Below are 19961 nucleotides of genomic sequence, written 5' to 3'. Positions count from 1 at the left end.
ATCCAAATCCTTCAATGCTAACTGAATGGGCAGCAAATAATTTGGAGGCATCCATGAATATGGTGAATATTTTGGTGAAAAATGCTGAGATTGCCAGAATTGAAATCCAAAAAGAGATTGATATATTGAACCAGCAACTAGATGCACATGAACAAAAAGAATTGGTGAAAACAGGCAGAGAAGGAATAGAAGTACGTCTTAAAAAACATGAGGATACTATAAAAGCACGGAAAACATTTAAATTTGCCCGAGATAAAAGGGATTATGAAACTGGTAGAAAATTCACGTTTTCAAGGAAATTTGACAGCGCAAAGAGGCAGGCAATGATTCCTAAAACGCACAAAACACCTATCCCAAATGCCAGTGAATTAACTCTTTCCAATTCAGATTTGAGTTCATTGGCCAGCAGTAGCTGTGATTCAGATGATAACAGTACGACCAATGCACCGGCACACTTACCCACCAATTTCACCCCCTCAGAGGAACTTGTTTTTTTAACCGATGACCGTCGCCAAACATTGATACCAAGACCACCCCAGAAGAAAACAGGCGACAGAGAAACAAGTGCCGCAAACCAAGGCGCAAATGCAGGAAACAACAAGAGAGGCAAAGCCAAGCAATGGAACTAACAACATCTGTTAAAGACAACACTGTTATTAATCTATCTGTTTTGGAATTGACAACTGCGAAAACACAACTTCTCTCATTGGGTCTCTCTTTTTGTCCTAAAAACAGATTTAAGTATGTACAGACTCACATTGATGTCTTCAAATTTATAAGAAAGCTAAAATTGCTAAAACATTTCAAACTCAGTAAAGCTACGGAAATAGCTTCCAACATCATGGTTACACATCAACCAAGAACTTCCTTTCAAGTAGCAGACATCCCGACTTTAAGAGCAATCAATGTCCTTGACCATGACACCAGTGATTCTTTTAACAGTACTCAAGAAGACCTGAATGAGATGGGTTTTCAGAGTAGCTGCGCAGCTCCTTTCGTCCACCTTCCACCTTTATTCCTCTTATGCCTAGAGATTCTATAGATGCATTCAATGACTGTGTAACTGACGAACTCTAAAAATTAAACTTTGAAGTGCTTCACAAAAATAACAAAAGAAAATATTCAGAAATACAGTATTCAAAATTAATGCAAAAGCTCATGGAAAACAATAACATCATCATAAATAAGGAAGACAAAGGTGGGAATATAGTGCTGTGGCCTAGGGACTTATACATGCAAGAAGTGGAATGCCAACTAACAGACATTACATGTTACAGAAAACCAACATACCAGGATATGGAACACACTAAAGAAGTTGTTTTTAAAAATCTAGGACAGTGGAAAAGAGACAGATTGTTGAGCAAAAATGAATATAATTTCCTTAAAAATTATCACCCAATTACACCTACTTTGTATTTGATTCCAAAGGTTCATAAAAATGTCATCTCAGTTCCTGGACGTCCTATTATCTCCGCCCAGAAAAGCTAATTAGAAGCTATGTCCAAATATGTGGATTTTTATTAGCATGAACATGTAGAAAACCTTCCATCATATATTAAGGACATGGGACATTTTCTAACCAAATTAGAAGCAGTGATCTGGCAGCAGGAATATACATTGATGGTCATGGACATTTGCTACCTATATACGAGCATTAATCACACCGATGGGTTGGAAGCAGTCAAATTTTATTTGGGAACCAGAAATGTACAATTCTTCCAACACAATGCCATGATAATCAAAATGATTGAATTATGTTTGCTCAACAACTACTTTACTTTTAACAAAGAGATGTTTCATTAGCTGCGCGGGGTGGCTATGGGGCATGTTTCTCTCCCACCTACGCATGCTTGCATGTGGGATAATGGGAGGAACATGTCCTCAGACGTACCCACAAACAGCGGTTTTACACACATGTAATGGAGTGGTGGCGTTTCATCGATGATGTTTGTGTTATTTGGAAAGGTTCAGAAAAGGAGGCCCTGAGTTTTGTTAACACCATCAATATGAGTGATTCGAATTTAGAATTCACAACCCACATCAGTAAACAGAAAGTTGAATTTCTAGATGTGGAAATCTATGTTAGTAATAACACCTTACAGACTAAACTACATAGAAAGATGACAGCTGGTAATTCAATCTTACACGCCAGCAGCTCCCACCCCAGACACTTAATAAAAAACATACCGTATGGAGAATTTTTGAGAATTAAGAGAATTTGTAGTTTAGATACAGATCTCAAAGAGTGTCAAGATGCAGCAATACAGAGATTTTTGGCAAAGGGGTATAAGATGAAAGAGTTGAAAAAAGCATTAACTATGGCTAATCATATTGAAACCATAACTAATCCCACTATTACTCCCACGAATGTTGAAGTCCGCAGTAATTCTAATACTGGTGGAGATCCCATGAGACTGATTACAACTTTCAGTCATCAGGAAAAACAGATATGGAGAATCATAAATAACAACTGGCGCATTGTTAAAACTGACATTACGTTATCTCAAATATTACCTGATCTGCCGTCAATTACATTTAGATGGGCACCCTCTATGAGGGATGCATTGGTAAAGACCAGCCCAGAAGTTACCATCACTAGAAAATCTCCCAAAAATACGTACAATTTGAGAAGAAGTGAAGAATCAAAGTATATAAATGATTATAATCCAGTTATTCTGTCAATGTGGAATGCTAATATGGATATCCAGTATGTTGCGGATAATTCCATTGCTGTGGCTCGGTATGTAACATCATACATAACAAAATCAGAAAAGACGGAGTTGAAAGAAATGTGGGAAGAAATTTCCCACTAGAAAACTCTCAGTAAGAAATTGTACAGCTTTAGTTTGAAGATGCTGTCACATCGAGAAATTGGATCGTACAAATGTTCGGATCGGTTATCGTCTGCAAGTTTATATTCAAAGTCAAGAGGAATTATTTGGGTTAGTCTAGGTCGTGCTGCAACGCGAAATCGAGTACTGAAATCTATACAGGAAATTGAATATTTAGCATTAAATGAACCGGAAAACACAGATATAGTCAAAACAAACATGTTGGATACATGCTATCCAAATAGAAGTCCTCATCTTGAGAACATATGTCTCTACGAAATACGGCTATATTACAGTTTTAAGAGAAATACTAAAGAGAATATAAATGAAGGAAAATATGCAGTGATTGGTTCAGAGAGATGTTTGGTGAAACATACTAACGGAAATCTCATTAATCAAAGAAAACTGAGCTGTGATACTCCTGATAAAAGAGAATTTTACTATTTAGCACTTTTACAACTCTTCAAACCTTGGCGTACGGAACTGGAATTACTTTGAGATTTTGAGTGCTATGAAGATTCTTTCAATGCATGTAAAGATAGCATTGAATGCACAGTTTTTATAAATTATCTCAAAATCTTGAATGAAGAAATCGATTAAGAAGCTACTATTGCAGCTGAGATTGCAAGAGACAGTTCTCAAGATAGTCAAAGTTCTGCTCCACTGAGTCAGGATCCTCTAGGAGAACCAATTCTTGAAAATTAAGCAGCCATCGCCATGAGTGAAGTGGAAACAGCAATGCATCAAGCTTAAGAAGATACGATGGACTTGGGAATATTGGAAGAACAACTAAATATTGAACAGAAAGAAATATACCAGCAAGTGAAACAACAGATCGACCATGGTTTTCTTCATGAAAAGAAAGAATGCACATGCACACCATTTCAACCTATTTGAATGTATGTCAGTGCTCAAGCTGGTACAGGAAAAAGTTTCTTAATTAAAGTTTTGACCGGTTATCTACAGAAAACAACGGACTCATATTTGTATTGTGTTGTAACTGCTCCAACTTGGTTGGCAGCACACAACATTAAAGGAATTACATTGCATCGTTTACTAATGCTACCTGTAGAGCATGAAAATAAATTGGAATATCACAAGCTATCTGGAGAAGCTTGTTATAAAGTTTCAAGAGTGCTAAAGAAAATGAAACTTCTAATTATTGATGAGATGAGCATGGTCTGAAACTTAATGCTTGCCTTTGTGCATTTAAGAATGCAGCAAATTTTTAAAACAGAATACGATGTGTTATTTGGAGGAAACCATGTCATAGTTTTTGGTGATCTTCTTCAACTTACTCTGTAAAAGTACAACCAGTATTTAAAACACTTCTGCATGAAGACACCAGAAAGTCTTTGGGAAGCATTGTAAACGTTAACATTTGGTCATATTTTGAATACAAAGAACTTATTAAAAATGTGCGACAGGCAAATGATATAGATTATGGAACTATTCTTCAAGATATAATAATTGGAGTATTGACAGAACATGGCAAACAAGCTTTGGAAAGTCGGCTACTTAATACCTTGTTTGCAAATGAAAATATAGTTCCTGAAAAAATATACAAGAAAATTGCAGAAAAAAATCTGTAATCTGCCTAATGCCAATACTGCGAGAGTGTTCTACATTCAATGAAGAACTTTTAAAGCTTGAAAATGAACCAATAATAAAAATGGAAGCGACTGATAAAATAGAGCATGAAGGAGTTACTAATATTTTAACAGAAAAAAATTACAAACAAAATTGGATAATTTGGAAAAATCGATATCTAAAACTGCTGGTTTAGAAAAAAAAAGATATGTATGTGTAAACTGTCGGATAATTTTACGGCATAATTTGAATGTGGACAAAGGTTTAGTAAATGGAGCAATGGGAAAAGTGGTTGAATTTGTCAATTATCAAAAAAGAGATGGGATTGAATTTTTGAAAATCAAATTTGATCAGATTGAAGAAGTAAAGAAAATTGGTTGTTGTTCTGCTCGTTTCTTGCTAGTTAAAGATTTGTATGTTCGTAGGAAACAGTTTCCTCTTTCTTTGGCATATGCAGTGACTATTCATAAATCTCAAAGTTTAAGTGTAGACAGTGCTTTGGTAAACATTGGGAGTACCGTATTTAAAGAGGATATGGCATATGTTGCTTTGTCCCGAGTCAGAACTTTATCTGGAGTGTATTGGATTGATTTTGATGAGAGAAAGATTAGTGCAGATTCAAATTGTGTAAGAGAGTATAATCGGTTAAGAAGACTATATGCTCCCAATTTAGGTGAATATCCTGTATATGAAAAGCATGTAGTTGGTCGAAAATCGAGATATGAGAATATCTGTAATGAAGTTAAAGAGAAGAGAAAAAATCAAGATAATGTTGAGATTCCAAGCAAAAAGCACAAGGAGACTATTAAAGAGATTGTTGGATATAAATTAGAAAATAGTTCAGGTATCAACTGCTATGCAAACGTAGTAGTAAATGTTGTATTTTCTTTAGAATATCTGCAACAGCAAATTATGGAGCATCGAGAAAAACGGTTTTGTTCTTTGTTGCATTCTATATTTGAAAAATTGAAAACTGATAAAAGTAAAATCCAAAGTGTTTCTCATATTCGGAATCTTCTGGATATATGTAGTGGTTCTACACAATTTACACAGAATGTCCAACAAGATGCTCAGGAATTTCTAATGTATATGCTTGCAGTATTGGAAGATGAAGGAATAGAAATTGAAAATCTATTTGGACTTCGTTATAAATGGCAACATGAATGTGAAAATTGTAGATTTACTTCTACCACTAACATAGACACTGAGAGATTCATATATTTGACAATACCAGACTGTAATACAATGTCTTTCAACAAATTAGTTAAAGCAGCAAATCAAAACATGGAGTATAGCCAATGCAAATCAGAAATGTTATCAACATTATTTATAGAAAGATTTGGAGAATATATCATTTTGATGATAAAACGTTGTACAGCTGATGGAAGAAAATTTAAAACTCTAATAAAAAATGTTGTAGCAAGTCAACTATCAATATCAGGGAGAACCTTTGTAGCAGTAGCAAATATTTTCCACACTGGACCTTCTACAACATCTAGACATTACACAGTCTATTTAAAATGCAATAAAGGATGGACATATTGTAATGATGCTCATTTGGTTTTTAAATATCGTTTGCCTAAGGAATTACCAAATTCATATCTAATATTTTTAAAGCCAAAGTTCTAAGAACATAATTCGACCTATTGGGAATATGTTACTATGTATTAATACCAATACTTTGGACAATTTCAGTATGATGGATTTCAGGAATATAATTTGGGCTACAGGGAAGATATTTCTATAAATTAAGCAGTTTTTCAGAGATAATCTGTCAGCAAATATTTTAAATGACATCATTTAGAGTATATGGAAATTATAAAGAATTGTTGATTGAATTATTGTTTATCTTCTTTGATATTATATTGACAAAATTGTCTTAGAAAGAAGATTTTTATATATACGAGAGTTGCATTATATACTATATTATTGAGGATGGTATTTTTATGCAATGTGCAGAGATAGTTGACTATGTTTAAAATATTTTTGACACAGATTTGTTTTTTTTTTAACAATCTTATTGATTGTTGTTTTTTTTGCCCGCTGTTCTGTGATAAGTAACATTGAAATCACTATTAATAGTGAAATTCAATATATTCTGACAACAGCAAAAAAGGCAAACTAAATAATTTATATAATGGTAAAATTATATTGTGTTGTAAAAATTATAAGATTATATTTTATAACTGTATTTTTTCTTCTCTTTTAAAGATCCTAATTCTAAATTTACACAATGACTCAGTTATTAAGACACGAAGTGCTTCAGTCAAATGTGCGCAATGTATGCAGATCCCTAACACCCAGAACAGTAGTGATTCACCCTTGCTATAAGGCAGGAAATATTCATTTGGTGCCCTAATCAGACTGTCACTAACTGTTCACTACTGCAATCATCCTGACAGAAGCATATCCTTATCGAATCTTTGTGCCAACACACATGCAGTTATACACTCTCCCTGCAGTCAACTACCAGCAGTGTAAGTATTCAGTATTCAGTCACTATCCATGTACTATCCATGTGCATTAAGACAAGCAGTGCTACCGTCAAATGTGCACAATCTATGCAGGCTTGTAACCTCCAGCAGACTACTGAATCACTCTTTCAATAAGCCAGATAGTTTTCATGTAGTGCCCCAATCAAGCTGTCATTCTCTGTCAACTCCTCAAATCATCCTGATACAAGAATGTCCTTATATAATTTCTCTGGCAACACACAAGCACTTATAAAGTCTCTCTGCTGTCAACGGCCACCACTCTAACTATTACCTCAATATTCATGCACTTGTAGAATGACTCAGGCACTAAGGCAAGTGGTGCTACAGCCAAATGTGCACAATCTATGTAGGCCCATAACTCAAAGCAGACTACTGATTCACCCGTGCAATAAGCCAGGTAGTATTCATGCAGTGCCCCAATCAGCCTATCAGTCTCTTTCAATACCTGAAATTATCCTGACAGAAGCATGTCCTTATCTAATTGTTGTGCCAACACACAAGTACTTAAAAACTCATCCTCCTGCAAACTACCAGCACTCTTACTGTCTAGTCACTGTGCATACACCTGTAGAATCCTTCAGGTATTAAGACACATAGTGCTACAGTGAAATGTGCGCAATGTCACAATGTATGCAGGCTCATAACCCCCTGCAGGCTACTGATTCACGCTTACAATATGCCAGGTAGTATTCATGTAGTGCCCCAATCAGCCTGTCAGTCTCTCTCCACTCCTGCATTTATCCTGACAGAAGCATGTCCTTATCTAATTGTTGTGCCAACACACAAGCACTTAAAAACTCACCCTCCTGCCAACTAAAAGCACTCTTACTATCTAGTCACTGTGCATACACCTGTAGAATGCTTCAGGCATTAAGACACATAGTGCGACAGTGAAATGTGCGCAATGTCACAATGTATGCAGGCTCATAACCCCCTGCAGGCTACTGATTCACGCTTAAAATATGCCAGGTAGTATTCATGTAGTGCCCCAATCAGCCTGTCAGTCTCTCTCCACTCCTGCATTTATCCTGACAGAAGCATGTCCTTATCTAATCGTTGTGCCAACACACAAGCACTTAAAAACTAACCCTCCTGCCAACTACCAGCACTCTCACTATCTAGTCAGTGTCCATACACCTGTAGAATGCGTCACACATTAAGACACATACTGCTACAGTGAAATGTGCGCAATGTATGCAGGCCCCTAAACCCCAGCAGAGTACTGATTCACCCTTGGAATAAGCCAGGTAGTATTCAAGTAGTGCCCCAATCAGACTGCCAGTCTCTATCCACTCCTGCAATCATACTGACAGAACCATGTCCTTATCTAATCTCTTTGCCAACACACAAGCACTTTCTCTGCAGTCAACTACCAGCAGTGTAAGTATGCAGTCACTATACATGCACTTGTAGAATTACTCATTTATTGAGACACGCACAATCAAATGTGCGCAATCTATGCAGGCCGCTAACCCCCAGCAGAGTACTGATTCACCCTTGCTATAAAGCAGGTAGTATTCATTTGGTGCCCCAATCAGACTGTCAGTCTCTCTCCACTCCTGCATTTATACTGACAGAAGCATGTCCTTATCTAATCGCTGTGCCAACACACGTGCACTTATAAACTTTCTCTGCAGTCAACTACCAGCAGTGTAAGTATGCAGTCACTCTACATGCACTTGTAGAATGACTCAGGTATTAAGACACGCAGTGTACAATCAAATGTGCGCAATCTATGCAGGCCTCTAACCCCCCGCAGAGTACTGATTCACCCTTGCTATGGCAGGTAGTATTCATTTGGTGCCCCAATCAGACTGTCAGTCTCTGTCCACTCCTGCAACTGTCAGAAGGATGTCCTTATCTAATCTCTGTGCTAACACGCAAGCACTTATAAAGTCTCTCTGCAGTGAAGTACCAGCAGTGTAAGTATCCAGTCACTATCCATGCACTTGTACAGCGATTCAAGCATTAAGACAAGCAGTGCTACAGTCTAATGTGCACAATGTATTGAGGCCCTCCAGCACAGTACTATTTCATCCTTGCAATAAGCCAGGTAGTATTCATGCAGTGCCACAATCAAACTATCACCCTCTGTCCACTCCTGCTGTCATCCTAACAGAACCACATATTTCTCTAATCTCTGTGCCAACACACACGCACTTATAAACTTACCCTGCTGTTAACTAACAGCACTCTAACTATACAGTCTAGGTATCCTCATGTTTATGCCATATACTTCTCCATCACTTATCAACCACTATACATATCCTTTTACTCTGCCAATACCAGCAGTATCTTCTTATCCTATCACTCCGCCAATACCTCAGTACTCATAAATTGACTATGTATTCTACTTGCAGCACTATAATCATTCCAATGTTTTTTCGTCTTTCAATGCATACTGCATTCCACAGCACACATTGAAGGACAAAAATGCCTTTAGTGATAATTTTATAGCAGGAAGGTGTCCCTTCCTGCACAAAAACAATCTCCCCACAACACAGCATCCTTGCACCTTATCTAATCTTTGTGCCAAAACACATGCACTTATAAACTCACCCTCCTGCCAACTACCAGCACTCTTACTATCTAGTCACTGTGCATACACCTATAGAATGCTTCAGGCATTAAGACATATAGTGTACAGTGAAATATGTGTAATGTATGCAGGCCGGTAACCCCCAGCAGACTACTGATTCACTCTTGCAATAAGCCAGGTAGGATTCATGCAGTGCCCCTATCAGTCTATCAGACTCTGTCTACTCCTGCAATTATCCTGACAGAAGCATGTCCTTATCTAATCGCTGTGTCAACACACAAGCACTTATAAACTCTCCATGCTGTCAACTACCAGCACCTTAACTATCCTCTCCGTATTCATGCACTTGCAGAACAACGTTAAGACAAGCAGTGGTACAGTGAAATGTGCACAATCTATGCAGGCCTCTAACACCCAGAAGACTACTGATTCACCCTTGGAATAAGCCAGGTAGTATTCATGCTGTGCCCCAATCAGAATGTCCCTCTCTGCCCACTCCTGTAATCATCCTGACAGAAGCATGTCCTTATCTAATTTCTGTGCCAACACACAAGCACTTAAAAACTCACCCTCCTGTCAACTACCGCCACTCTTACTATCTAGTCACTGTGCATACACCTATAGAATGCTTCAGGCATTAAGACACATAGTGCTACAGTGAAATGTACACAATGTATGCAGGATACTAACCCCATGCAGACTACTTATTCACGCTTACAATAAGCCAGGCAGTATTCTAGTAGTGCCCCAATGAGTGATTGTTTTTGTACAGGAAGGTGTTCCTTCCTGCACAAAAACAATCTCCTCATGATGCAGGCATCTTTGCACTATGCAAATGCAGAGGGAAGCACAGAGATGCAACATATTCATATAAATATGTCGCATCCCTGTGCTTTGGAAGTGCTGCAGCGCGGTGCAGCCAAAGGGCTTGCAGTGCCACGCTGCAGCACTTCCTCATAGATCTGCCCCTATAAATTAACCATACACTACTAACGCATTCTTTCAGTCAATCATGCTCTACACATATATTCAATCAAACTTTCAGACTTTACCATGCAATAATAGTTCTTTTTTTAACCAGATAAGGTAGTTCTGATCAGAACTTTTTTTTTCTTCTTTTCTTGTTTTATATTTTTTTTGTATTTTTTCAACGATTTTTGGGGGGTTTTTTCCCCTCAAATCTGAACAATAAAACAACAAAAAATAAACAGGTAAGTTTGGGAATTAAAGATTATTCCAAAAACAAACAAAAAAAAAAAATTAACATTGGTGGTTGCGTTGAGCGGCACAAATAGCATCCACCGACTGCTCTCCATAGCAAACTAGTTTTTTGCACTTGATGCAGTGCTTCTCTAAAAAGGCAAATTCATACCTTATATCCATTGGAGCTTGAGATGTTGATGCTCCTGAAGTACTTGCTCCAGCTGATGGTGGATTTAATGCAGCTCTACTCATCTCCTCCCGAGCAAGATTCAGAGGATCAATCAATCAATCAATACATTTATAGAGCGCGCTACTCACCTGTGAGGGTCTCAAGGCGCTGAAGGGGGGGGGGGGTCGTTTACTGCTCGAATAGCCAGGTCTTGAGGTGCTTCCTGAAGGTGAGATGGTCCTGGGTCAGTCGAAGGTGTGCAGGGAGGGAGTTCCATGTCTTGGCGGCCAGGTAGGAGAACGATCTTCCTCCGGTTGTGGTTTTGCGGATCCGTGGGACGATGGCGAGGGCGAGTTGGCGGGTGGGAGTGTAGAACGAGAGGCGGTTGTTGAGGTATTCAGAGCCCATGTCGTGGAGCGTTTTGTGTGCGTGGGTGAGGAGCCTGAATGTGATCCTCTTGCTGATGGGGAGCCAGTGCAGGTTTCTCAGGTGGGGAGTTATGTGGCTGTGGCGAGGGATGTTGAGGATGAGTCGTGCAGAGGCGTTCTGTATTCGCTGCAGTCGTTTCTGGAGTTTGGCTGTGGTTTCTGCGTACAGGGTGTTCCCGTAGTCCAGTCGGCTGGTGACGAGGGCCTTGGTGACCGTCTTTCTGGTTTCGGGGGGGATCCACCGGAAGATCTTTCGGAGCATGCGCAGGGTGTTGAAACATGAAGAGGAAATGGCGTTGACTTGTTTGGTCATCGTGAGGGAGGAGTCCAGGATGAATTCCAGGTTGCGTGCGTGGTCTGTGGGTGTAGGTGCGGTGCCCAGCGCTGTGGGCCACCAGGAGTTGTCCCAGGCGGATGGGGATTGTCCAAGGATGAGGACCTCCGTTTTGTCTGAGTTCAGTTTCAGATGGCTGAGCTTCATCCATTCCGCGACGTCCTTCATTCCTTCCTGGAGGTTGGTTTTGGCGGTGGCTGGGTCTTTGGTGAGGGAGAGTATCATCTGGGTGTCGTTGGCATAGGAGATGATGTTGAGGTTGTGTTCGCGTGCGATGGCGGCGAGGGGGTTCATGTAGATATTGAAGAGAGTTGGGCTGAGCGAGGAGCCTTGGGGTACGCCGCAGATGATCTTGGTGGCTGTGGAGCGGAAGGGAGGGAGGCGGACTCTCTGGGTTCTCTTGGAGAGGAACGAGGTGACCCAGTCCAGGGCAGTTCCATGGATTCCAGTGTTGTGTAGGCGGGTTATTAGGGTGCGGTGGCAGACGGTGTCGAAGGTGGCCGAGAGGTCTAGGAGGATGAGAGCGGTTGTTTCCCCATTGTCCACCCGGGTTATGATGTCGTCGGTGGCTGTGATGAGGGCGGTCTCGGTGCTGTGGTTGGCTCGAAATCCGGATTGGAATGGGTCGAGTGCGTTGTTTGCTTCGAGGAATGCAGTCAGTTGTTTGTTGACGGTCTTCTCGATGACTTTAGCCGGGAAGGGAAGGAGAGAGATGGGGCGGAAGTTCTTGAGGTCTTTTGGGTCGGCTGTGGGTTTCTTTAGAAGGGCGTTGATCTCTGCATGCTTCCAGCTTTCTGGGAAGGTGGCTGACGCGAAGGAGTTGTTAATGATGTTCCGGAGGTGGGGTGCAATGATGGCGTCGGTTTATTGAAGATGTGGTGAGGGCATGGGTCCGAGGGAGAGCCAGAGTGGATGGAGTTCATGACGTGGGTGGTGTCTTCAGTGCTGACGGAGGTCCAGGCGCTGAGGGTGGTGGGTGTGATTGTTGGTTCGGTGGCTAGAGGCGGGGTCTGGGTGCTGAAGCTGTCGTGTATGTCTGCGATCTTGCAGTAGAAGAATGTGGCGAGGGAGTTGCAGAGGTCTTGCGACAGTGTGATGTCGTTGTTGCTGGCGCTGGGGTTGAAGAGCTACTTAACGATGTTGAAGAGTTCTTTGCTGTTGTTGGTGTTGTTGTCCAGCCGCTCTTTGAATGATGTACTGTTGGTGGTGCGGATCAGCTGGTGGTGTTCAAGGGTGGCATTCTTAAGGGCTGTTATATTTTCTGTCGACCGTTCGTGTCGCCAGGCTTTTTCGAGGGTTCACCAGGATTTCTTTGAGTCTTTGAGGGTGTCGGTGAACCATGTGGTTTTCCTGTTGCTGGTCTTGCCTGGGGGTCTTAAGAGGAGCAAGGTTGTCGGCGCAGTTGGTGATCCACTGTGCGAGGTTCTGGACTGTGTTGTTGGTGTCTGGGGTGTCGACTGGTGGGTTCTGGCTCAGCGATTTGGTTAGCTGGTCTGTGGTGACTTTGCTCCAGTGTCTGCGGGGGATCTGTTGCGTGTGGTGTTGGGAAGTAGTCTTCTTGAAGGTGAATTGGATGCAGCTGTGGTCGGTCCAGTGTAGTCCGGTGGAGTGGCTGAAGGAGACGTGGTTGCTGGTGGAGAAGATGGGGTCGAGCGCGTGGCTGGCGTAGTGGGTGGGGGTGTTCCCCAGCTGCTTGTGTCCGAGGTTGGCGAGGTTGTCGAGCAGGGTGGTGGTGTTGTTGTCGTTCTTGTTCTCCAAGTGGAAGTTCAGGTCCCCTAGGAGGATGTATTCGGGTGAGGCTAGGGTGTGAGGGCTGATGAAGTCGGCGATGGTTTCGCTGAATTGCGGCAGAGTCGTAGCTCAGTCGGGTTCTCTGGCTCCATCGAGGGCCAGGGGTTCTGGCACTGGGCACGGTCCGGGCGAGGACTGGCGCAGACGGGCTTGCCTTTGGCACGCCTTCGGCGCGCCAGCGGCACGGCCACTCTGCGCGGCCGCTGCGCGGCCTCCATATGAGGGTCTGTGGGAGGGCAGAGCAGCTGGAAGGCGTGAGCGGGGTGGCAAATGGGACAGCGGAGGGGCGGGGCCGCAGGGACGCAGCAGTGGGAAAATGGCACGGAGGGAGAGGGGGGAGAAATGGGACAATGAAGGCCAAACGGGGGAAGGGGGGCACAGAGAGGAAACTGCGGAAATACAAGGGAATGAAACCAGGCAACAAGTGAGGGGGGCACACTCTAAAACGGGGGAAAGGGGCACAGAAAGCAAAATGAGGGAGGGGGGCACAGAGGTTAAAAAATACGGCGGAAATACAAAGAGAATGGAGACAGGCAACAAGTGAAGGGGGCACACTCCAAAACGGGAGAGAAGGGGCCCAGATATCAAAACGAGGGAAGGGCCACAAGGTCCAACAGCAGAGAAAAGAAGGAAAAGGAACAGGATACCAGTGAGAGACCAAGGAGGACTTCTCAACACGAGGCAGGCAGCGGGAGCAAGGCGACAGCGGGGGCAGCGTCACAGCGTCGCAGGAGGACCGTGTGGCGGCTGGGGGGGGCGACCTACCTATCTGGATGGATTGTCCGGAGGTGCTTGTACATGCTGGCAGTGCTGCACAAGTACTTTTCTTCACTGCCTCTTGACAGCACTCTTTCACAAATTTTGCATGTCACCTTCTTGGCATTTACTTTTTTCTGTCCAGGTAGAAAGGTAAAGAACTTCCACACTACAGATTCTGGTCTCTGTTTTCTGGGTGCCTCCTGCAAGAATTCTTCATCCGCAGATTCTTCCACTTCTTGGTGATCTCCAGATGCCATTTTTCTTCAGAATTGAAAGAAAAACACCAAAAAAAACCAAAGAGGTTGAAGTTGGTGAAGAGATGCTTCTCTGAAGAGGGTCCAAGAAGAATGTTGAAAATGGGTGGGGTCCTTCAATAGTTACTGTGGGAAATTTTATGAACCAATCAAATCTTTTTTTTGGAGGCCACCATGCAAGCGTCACGTACTGTAATGCGCATGTGTCGCAAATTAGCAGGAGTTGCGCACCAGTCGCATACCTATCGCGCATAACACGTAATATTATGCGTATATCACGTAAATGGAAAACACGTACCCGTCGCACACCATAAGCAGATCCTTCACAACTTTTCCAATATGGTGGCTGTAATACACACACCCGTCGCGTTAGGTACGCTCAGGGTGCGCGACTCAAAAATGTCTTTTTTTTAAAAAAAGGAAATAATATAAATATATATAAAAAAATGAAAAATAAAAATTACAGTATATTTCAGTTTTAATTTAATAAATAATATATTTACAAATTAACAGTTTAAAAAAATCTTCAAATTCTGTGCAAAAAACATAGGTATATTAACTTTTTATAATTAAAAATTAGCATTTAGAAACCTTTGAAATTCACTGTAAAAACCATAGGTTTCAGACACGTTATAGTTAGGAATTAATATTTAAAAAAACATAGAAATTCACAGGAAAAAACCATAGGTTTCAGACACGTTATAGTTAGGAATTAGCATTTAAAAAACCTTAGAAATTCACTGAAAAAAACATAGGTTTTAGGGAAAGTTATAGTTAGTTGGACATTTCACTCGTATAAAACCATGGAAATTCCCCCGTTATAGTTAGTTCAGCTAACTATAACTCGCGCCCCCGCAATGCACTGCTGATGATGTCACATATTACATCATTTTTGAAAAAATAGACACATCAATGCCAGTTACTAAATTCGTACTGACTGATTCCTAGGTCTACACACACATCCACTCATTCACCCATACAGTCACTCATACATGCACTCACTCATCAATATAACACTATCATATTCACTCATACACCTATACAGACACTCACACACTGCCACATATACAGAGTTACTCACACACTTAGTCAGTCATACAAAGAATCAATCATACTTCCATTTACTCACCTATACAGTTATACAGACACAACCTCACTTATTCATACAGATTCTAACACATAATTACTCTCTTCTAGAATCACTGATACAAATACCGTAACCTTTGTTTTTCATTGACTATTTAGATATATATTTTTATTTTCACTGGAAAAACTAAGTTACAGGGTTGTTATAGTTAAACTGACATTTAAATCAAACAAAACTAGAGAAATTCAGCAGGTATAGTTAGCTGAGCAAACTATACCTTACGCCCCGCAATGCACTGCTTATTACTTCACATATTACAATATTACATCACTCATGACATCTCAAATGACATCACTGAATTCATCACTCATGAAATCATCCAGTGATTGTGAGTGTTTTCTAAAAGTTACTGACTGTTACACATATATACTAAGGTAAGTGGCTGTGGGAGTTTCTATATGGGGAGTACTTGGGTGTGTAAGTGGTGTATACTAGTGTGAGTGGGTATGTGAGAGACTATGTATGTCAGTGGGTGTATGAGTAAGTGAGTGGCTATGTGAGTATCTGTATGGGTGAGTGAGTTGTGTTTAAGCGGGTGTAATGGTGAATAAGAGGATAAATGATCGGCTGTTTGGGTGAGGGTGCAGGTGGGTCAGAGGCTGTAAATGGTGAATGAGAGAGGGCACAAGTGGCTGAATGGGTGCCTGAGCATGAACATAAATAACTGTATGTGTGACTGACAGGGTACATTAGTGACTCTATAGATGCATGAATGAGTGTGTAAGTGGGTGTAAGCGAGTGGATATGTAAGTAGTTCTAAGGGTGAGGGGATGGGTGTATGAGTGCCTGTATAGGTACCGTACTGCAGGAGCCGGCATTGCTTTTACACATAGGGAGCTGCTAACATGCAGCTCCTTGTGTGTAAAAGCAATTGTGCTCCACTTTGAGCAAGCGAGAGCAAAATGCACTCGCTTGTTCAAAGAAGAGCACAGTTTGCTATGTGTTAGTGGGATAAATAAAGCTACTACCAAGCCATAGCAAGCAGCTATGTCGCACGGGTGGACACCCCGGCATATAGCTGGAGCCAGCCCTGGGTGTTGGCGGTCCCCAGGGCCATCTTTGGCACCAGGTGGGGGACTGTGAGGCCCCTCCAATCTTTACATTTGCCCGAGGAGGTGGCGGTCCCAGGGGCCAGGGGTCCGCAATGGGCCCCCTCCATTATAATATTTGAGCCCTAGGGAGGTGGAGGTTTCATGTGCTGCGTTGGAGCGCACAGGCCTCCAGCACTTCTATGTTAATTGCCCTTGGGAGGTGGTGGTCCCTTAGGCTGCAGGGGGCCATGTGGGCCCCCTGCAATTCTTTAATTCATAGCCTGGGGAGGTTTCAGTCCCTGGGGTTGTGGAAGGGCTCAACAGGCCCCCCACATTTTCATAATTCATTGCCCCAAGAAGGTGGCAGTCCCCAGGGCTGTGGGGTCCACAAGGGCCCCTGAATTTCTACTATTGTTTGCCCTGAGGAGGCGGCAGTCCCCTGGGCTGTGGGGTGGCTGAGTGCCCCTCCGCATTGTTAGTATTGTTTGTCCCAGGGAGGTGGTGATCCCTAGGGCTTTTCAAAACCTTAGAAGGTGAGCCCCATGAACCCCCACTTTTATTATAATAAGGCCGCAAATGGAACTACTGAACGGATTTACACCAAATCACAAAAAGCACGCTTTGTGGACCAACATCTAGCTTTCTGTAAATTTGAAGTAATTCAGTTCAGCGGCTCGGGCTGTAGCCATGTTCAAAATCCCTATGGGAAAAATGTTTTTGGTACCCCCTTAGTTTTCTCCACCCCCGCTTGACGGATCACTTGAAACTCTTAACACAGTAGCTGAACCAAAAAGGAGAAGTTTATTGAAAAGTTCTTGAAGATTCGTCAAGCGGCGCCAAAGTTATTGGCAAAACAAAAACGCTTTTCCTAGGGAAACATGGTCCTAACTATAACTACCTTCTGGTGATCACCACTAGGTAATATATATGTATGTGTGTGTGTGTGTGTGTATGGCAGGGATGTTTTTAGGGTTTTTGGGTGGCAAGGGTATTTTTAAGGTTTAGGGTACGTATAGGTTTCTGGGTGGCAAGGGAATTTTTAGGATTTAGGGTGGGTATTGCTTTTTGGGTGGGAAGGGAATTTTTAAGGTTTAAGGTGGGTTTGGGTTTTTGGGATGGTAAGGGGATTTTTAGGGTTTAAGATGGTTTTGGGTTTTGGGTGGCAAGGACATTTTTAGGGGCTTAGGGTGGATTTGCGATTTTTGGTGGCAAGGGTATTTTTAGGGTTTAGGGTGGGTATTGGTTTCTGAGTAGAAAGGGTTTACAGTGGGTTTGGGTTTTTGGGTGCCAGGGAATTTGGGGTGGTAAGGACATTTTTAGGATTTAGGCTGGGTTTGTGTTTATGGGTAGTAAGGACAGTTTTAGGGTTTAGGGTGGGTAAAGGATTTAGAGTCAGAAGGTTTGCCCCTCCCTTTAATTAAAAAAAATCTTTTAAAAAAACGGCCAGGCCCTGGACAATGTGGTCCCCAGGGACAAAATCGGCCTGGCAGGGGGGCCACGTGGCCCACCTCCGACATTCAAAAAAAGGCCTGGTCCCAGGGGATGGGGTCCTTGGGGCCTAAATCAGCCCAGGGAAGGAGGGCAACGTGGCCCCTCCTCTAATAAATAAAAAAGCCAAATGACAAAAAGCCAGACGGCAGGTCGCCAGAATCCCCAACACCTTTCACCACCATTCTGCAAACGCGCCTCCTGGCACACAACTGGTTGGGTGATGAAGTCCCCTTGGCTGCCCAGTGTCCTTGTGTGCCAACTGCCCCTCCTATTACCTCCAGTAAGACCCAAACAGCCAGATTGATAAGAGGTCTTTGGAAGCCATGTCCCATTTATACACCACTCTGCAAATGCGCCGCCTGGTGCAATACTGGTTGGGGGATGAAGTCCGCTTGACTTCAGAGGGTTCTTGAGGGCCAACTACCGATCCTGTTACCTACAGTAAATCCCACACAGTGGGATTGCAGAGAGGTTGTTGGAGGCCATGGCCCCTTTCTCTACCACTCTGCAAATGTACCTCCTGGTGCACTACTAGTTGGAGATAAAGCCCCTTGGCTCTTGAAGATCCTTGGGGGTTAACTACCCCTCCTATTACATCCAGTATGTCCCACACAGCAGGATTGGTGAGAGGTTGTTGGAGGCCATGCCCCCTTTTCCCACCACTCTGCAAATGTGCCTCCTGCTGCACTACTAGTTGGCAGATGAAGTCCCTTTGGCTGCTGAGTGTCCTTGGGGGCCAACTATACCTCCTGTTACCTTCATAAAGTCCCACACAGTGGGATTGTAGAGAGGTTGTTGGAGGCCATGCCCCTTTTCTCCACCACTCCGCAAATATGCCTCCTGGTGCTCTAATACTTGGGGGATGAAGTCCCCATGGCTCTTGAGGGTCCTTGTGGGCCAACTTCCATTCCTGTGACCTCCAGTAAGCCCCACAAACTGGGATTGCTGAGAGGTTGTCAGAGGCCAAGCTCCCTTTCTCTACCACTCTGCAAACGTGCCTCCTGGCACACAACTGGTTGGCTGATGAAGTCCCCTTGGCTGCTGAGTGTCCTTGGGGGCCAATTACCTCTCCTGTTACCTCTAGTAAGTCCCACACAGTGGGATTGTGGAGAGATTGTTGGAGGCGATTTCCCCTTTCTCTACCACTCTGCAAACTCACCTCCTGGCACATTTCTAGTTGGAGGATGAAGTCTCCTTGGCTCTTGAGGGTCGTTGGAGGCCAACAACCTCTCCTGCTACCTCCAGTAAGTCCCACACAGCAGGATTACTGAGAGTTTTTTAGGGGGGTCACACACCCTTTTTCCACCACTCTGCAAACATGTCTCCTGGCTCACTACTGGTTGGGGAATAAAGTCCTGTTGGATGCTGTGGGACCTTGGGGGCCTCCTGTTACCCCAGTAAGACCCACACAGCTGAATTGATGAGGTCTTTGGAGGCCATGCCCCGTTTCTTTACCACTCTGCAAACGCACCTCCTGGTGCACTACTGGTTGGGTGATGAAGTCCCCTTTACTCCAGAGGGTCCTTGAGGACCAACTATCCCTCCTGTTACCTCCAGTAATCCCACACAGCAGGATTACTGAGAGGTTATCAGAGGTCATGCTCCCTTTCTCTACCACTGTGCAAACGCGCCTCCTGGCACACAACTGGTTGGGGGATGAAGTCCTCTTGGCTGCTGAGTGTCCTTGGGGGCCAACTTCCCCTCCTGTTACCTCCAGTAAGTTCCATACAGCGGTATTGCTGAGAGGTAGTCAGAGGCCATGCCCCATTTTCCACCTCTCCGCAAACGTGCCTTATGGCACACTAGTAGTTGGGGGATGAAGTCCCCATGGCTCTTAAGGATCCTTGAGGGCCAACTATCCTTCCTATTACCTCCAGTAAGTCCCAGTTGGAAGCCACA

The 19961-nt window shown here is 43.0% G+C and overlaps 1 protein-coding gene across 2 annotated transcripts in view; it reads left to right on the top strand.

The window, feature by feature from the left end:
• LOC146798372 (uncharacterized) overlaps positions 1-19961 on the top strand; it is a 277111-nt gene that overhangs the window by 744 nt on the left and 256406 nt on the right. The window lies entirely within an intron of this gene.

The sequence above is a fragment of the Triturus cristatus genome, chromosome 9 (assembly GCF_964204655.1).
Source record: "Triturus cristatus chromosome 9, aTriCri1.1, whole genome shotgun sequence".
Taxonomy (NCBI): domain Eukaryota; kingdom Metazoa; phylum Chordata; class Amphibia; order Caudata; family Salamandridae; genus Triturus; species Triturus cristatus.
The sequence above is the reverse complement of the archived record's forward strand: the minus strand, read 5'-3'. Positions and strand labels throughout refer to the sequence as shown.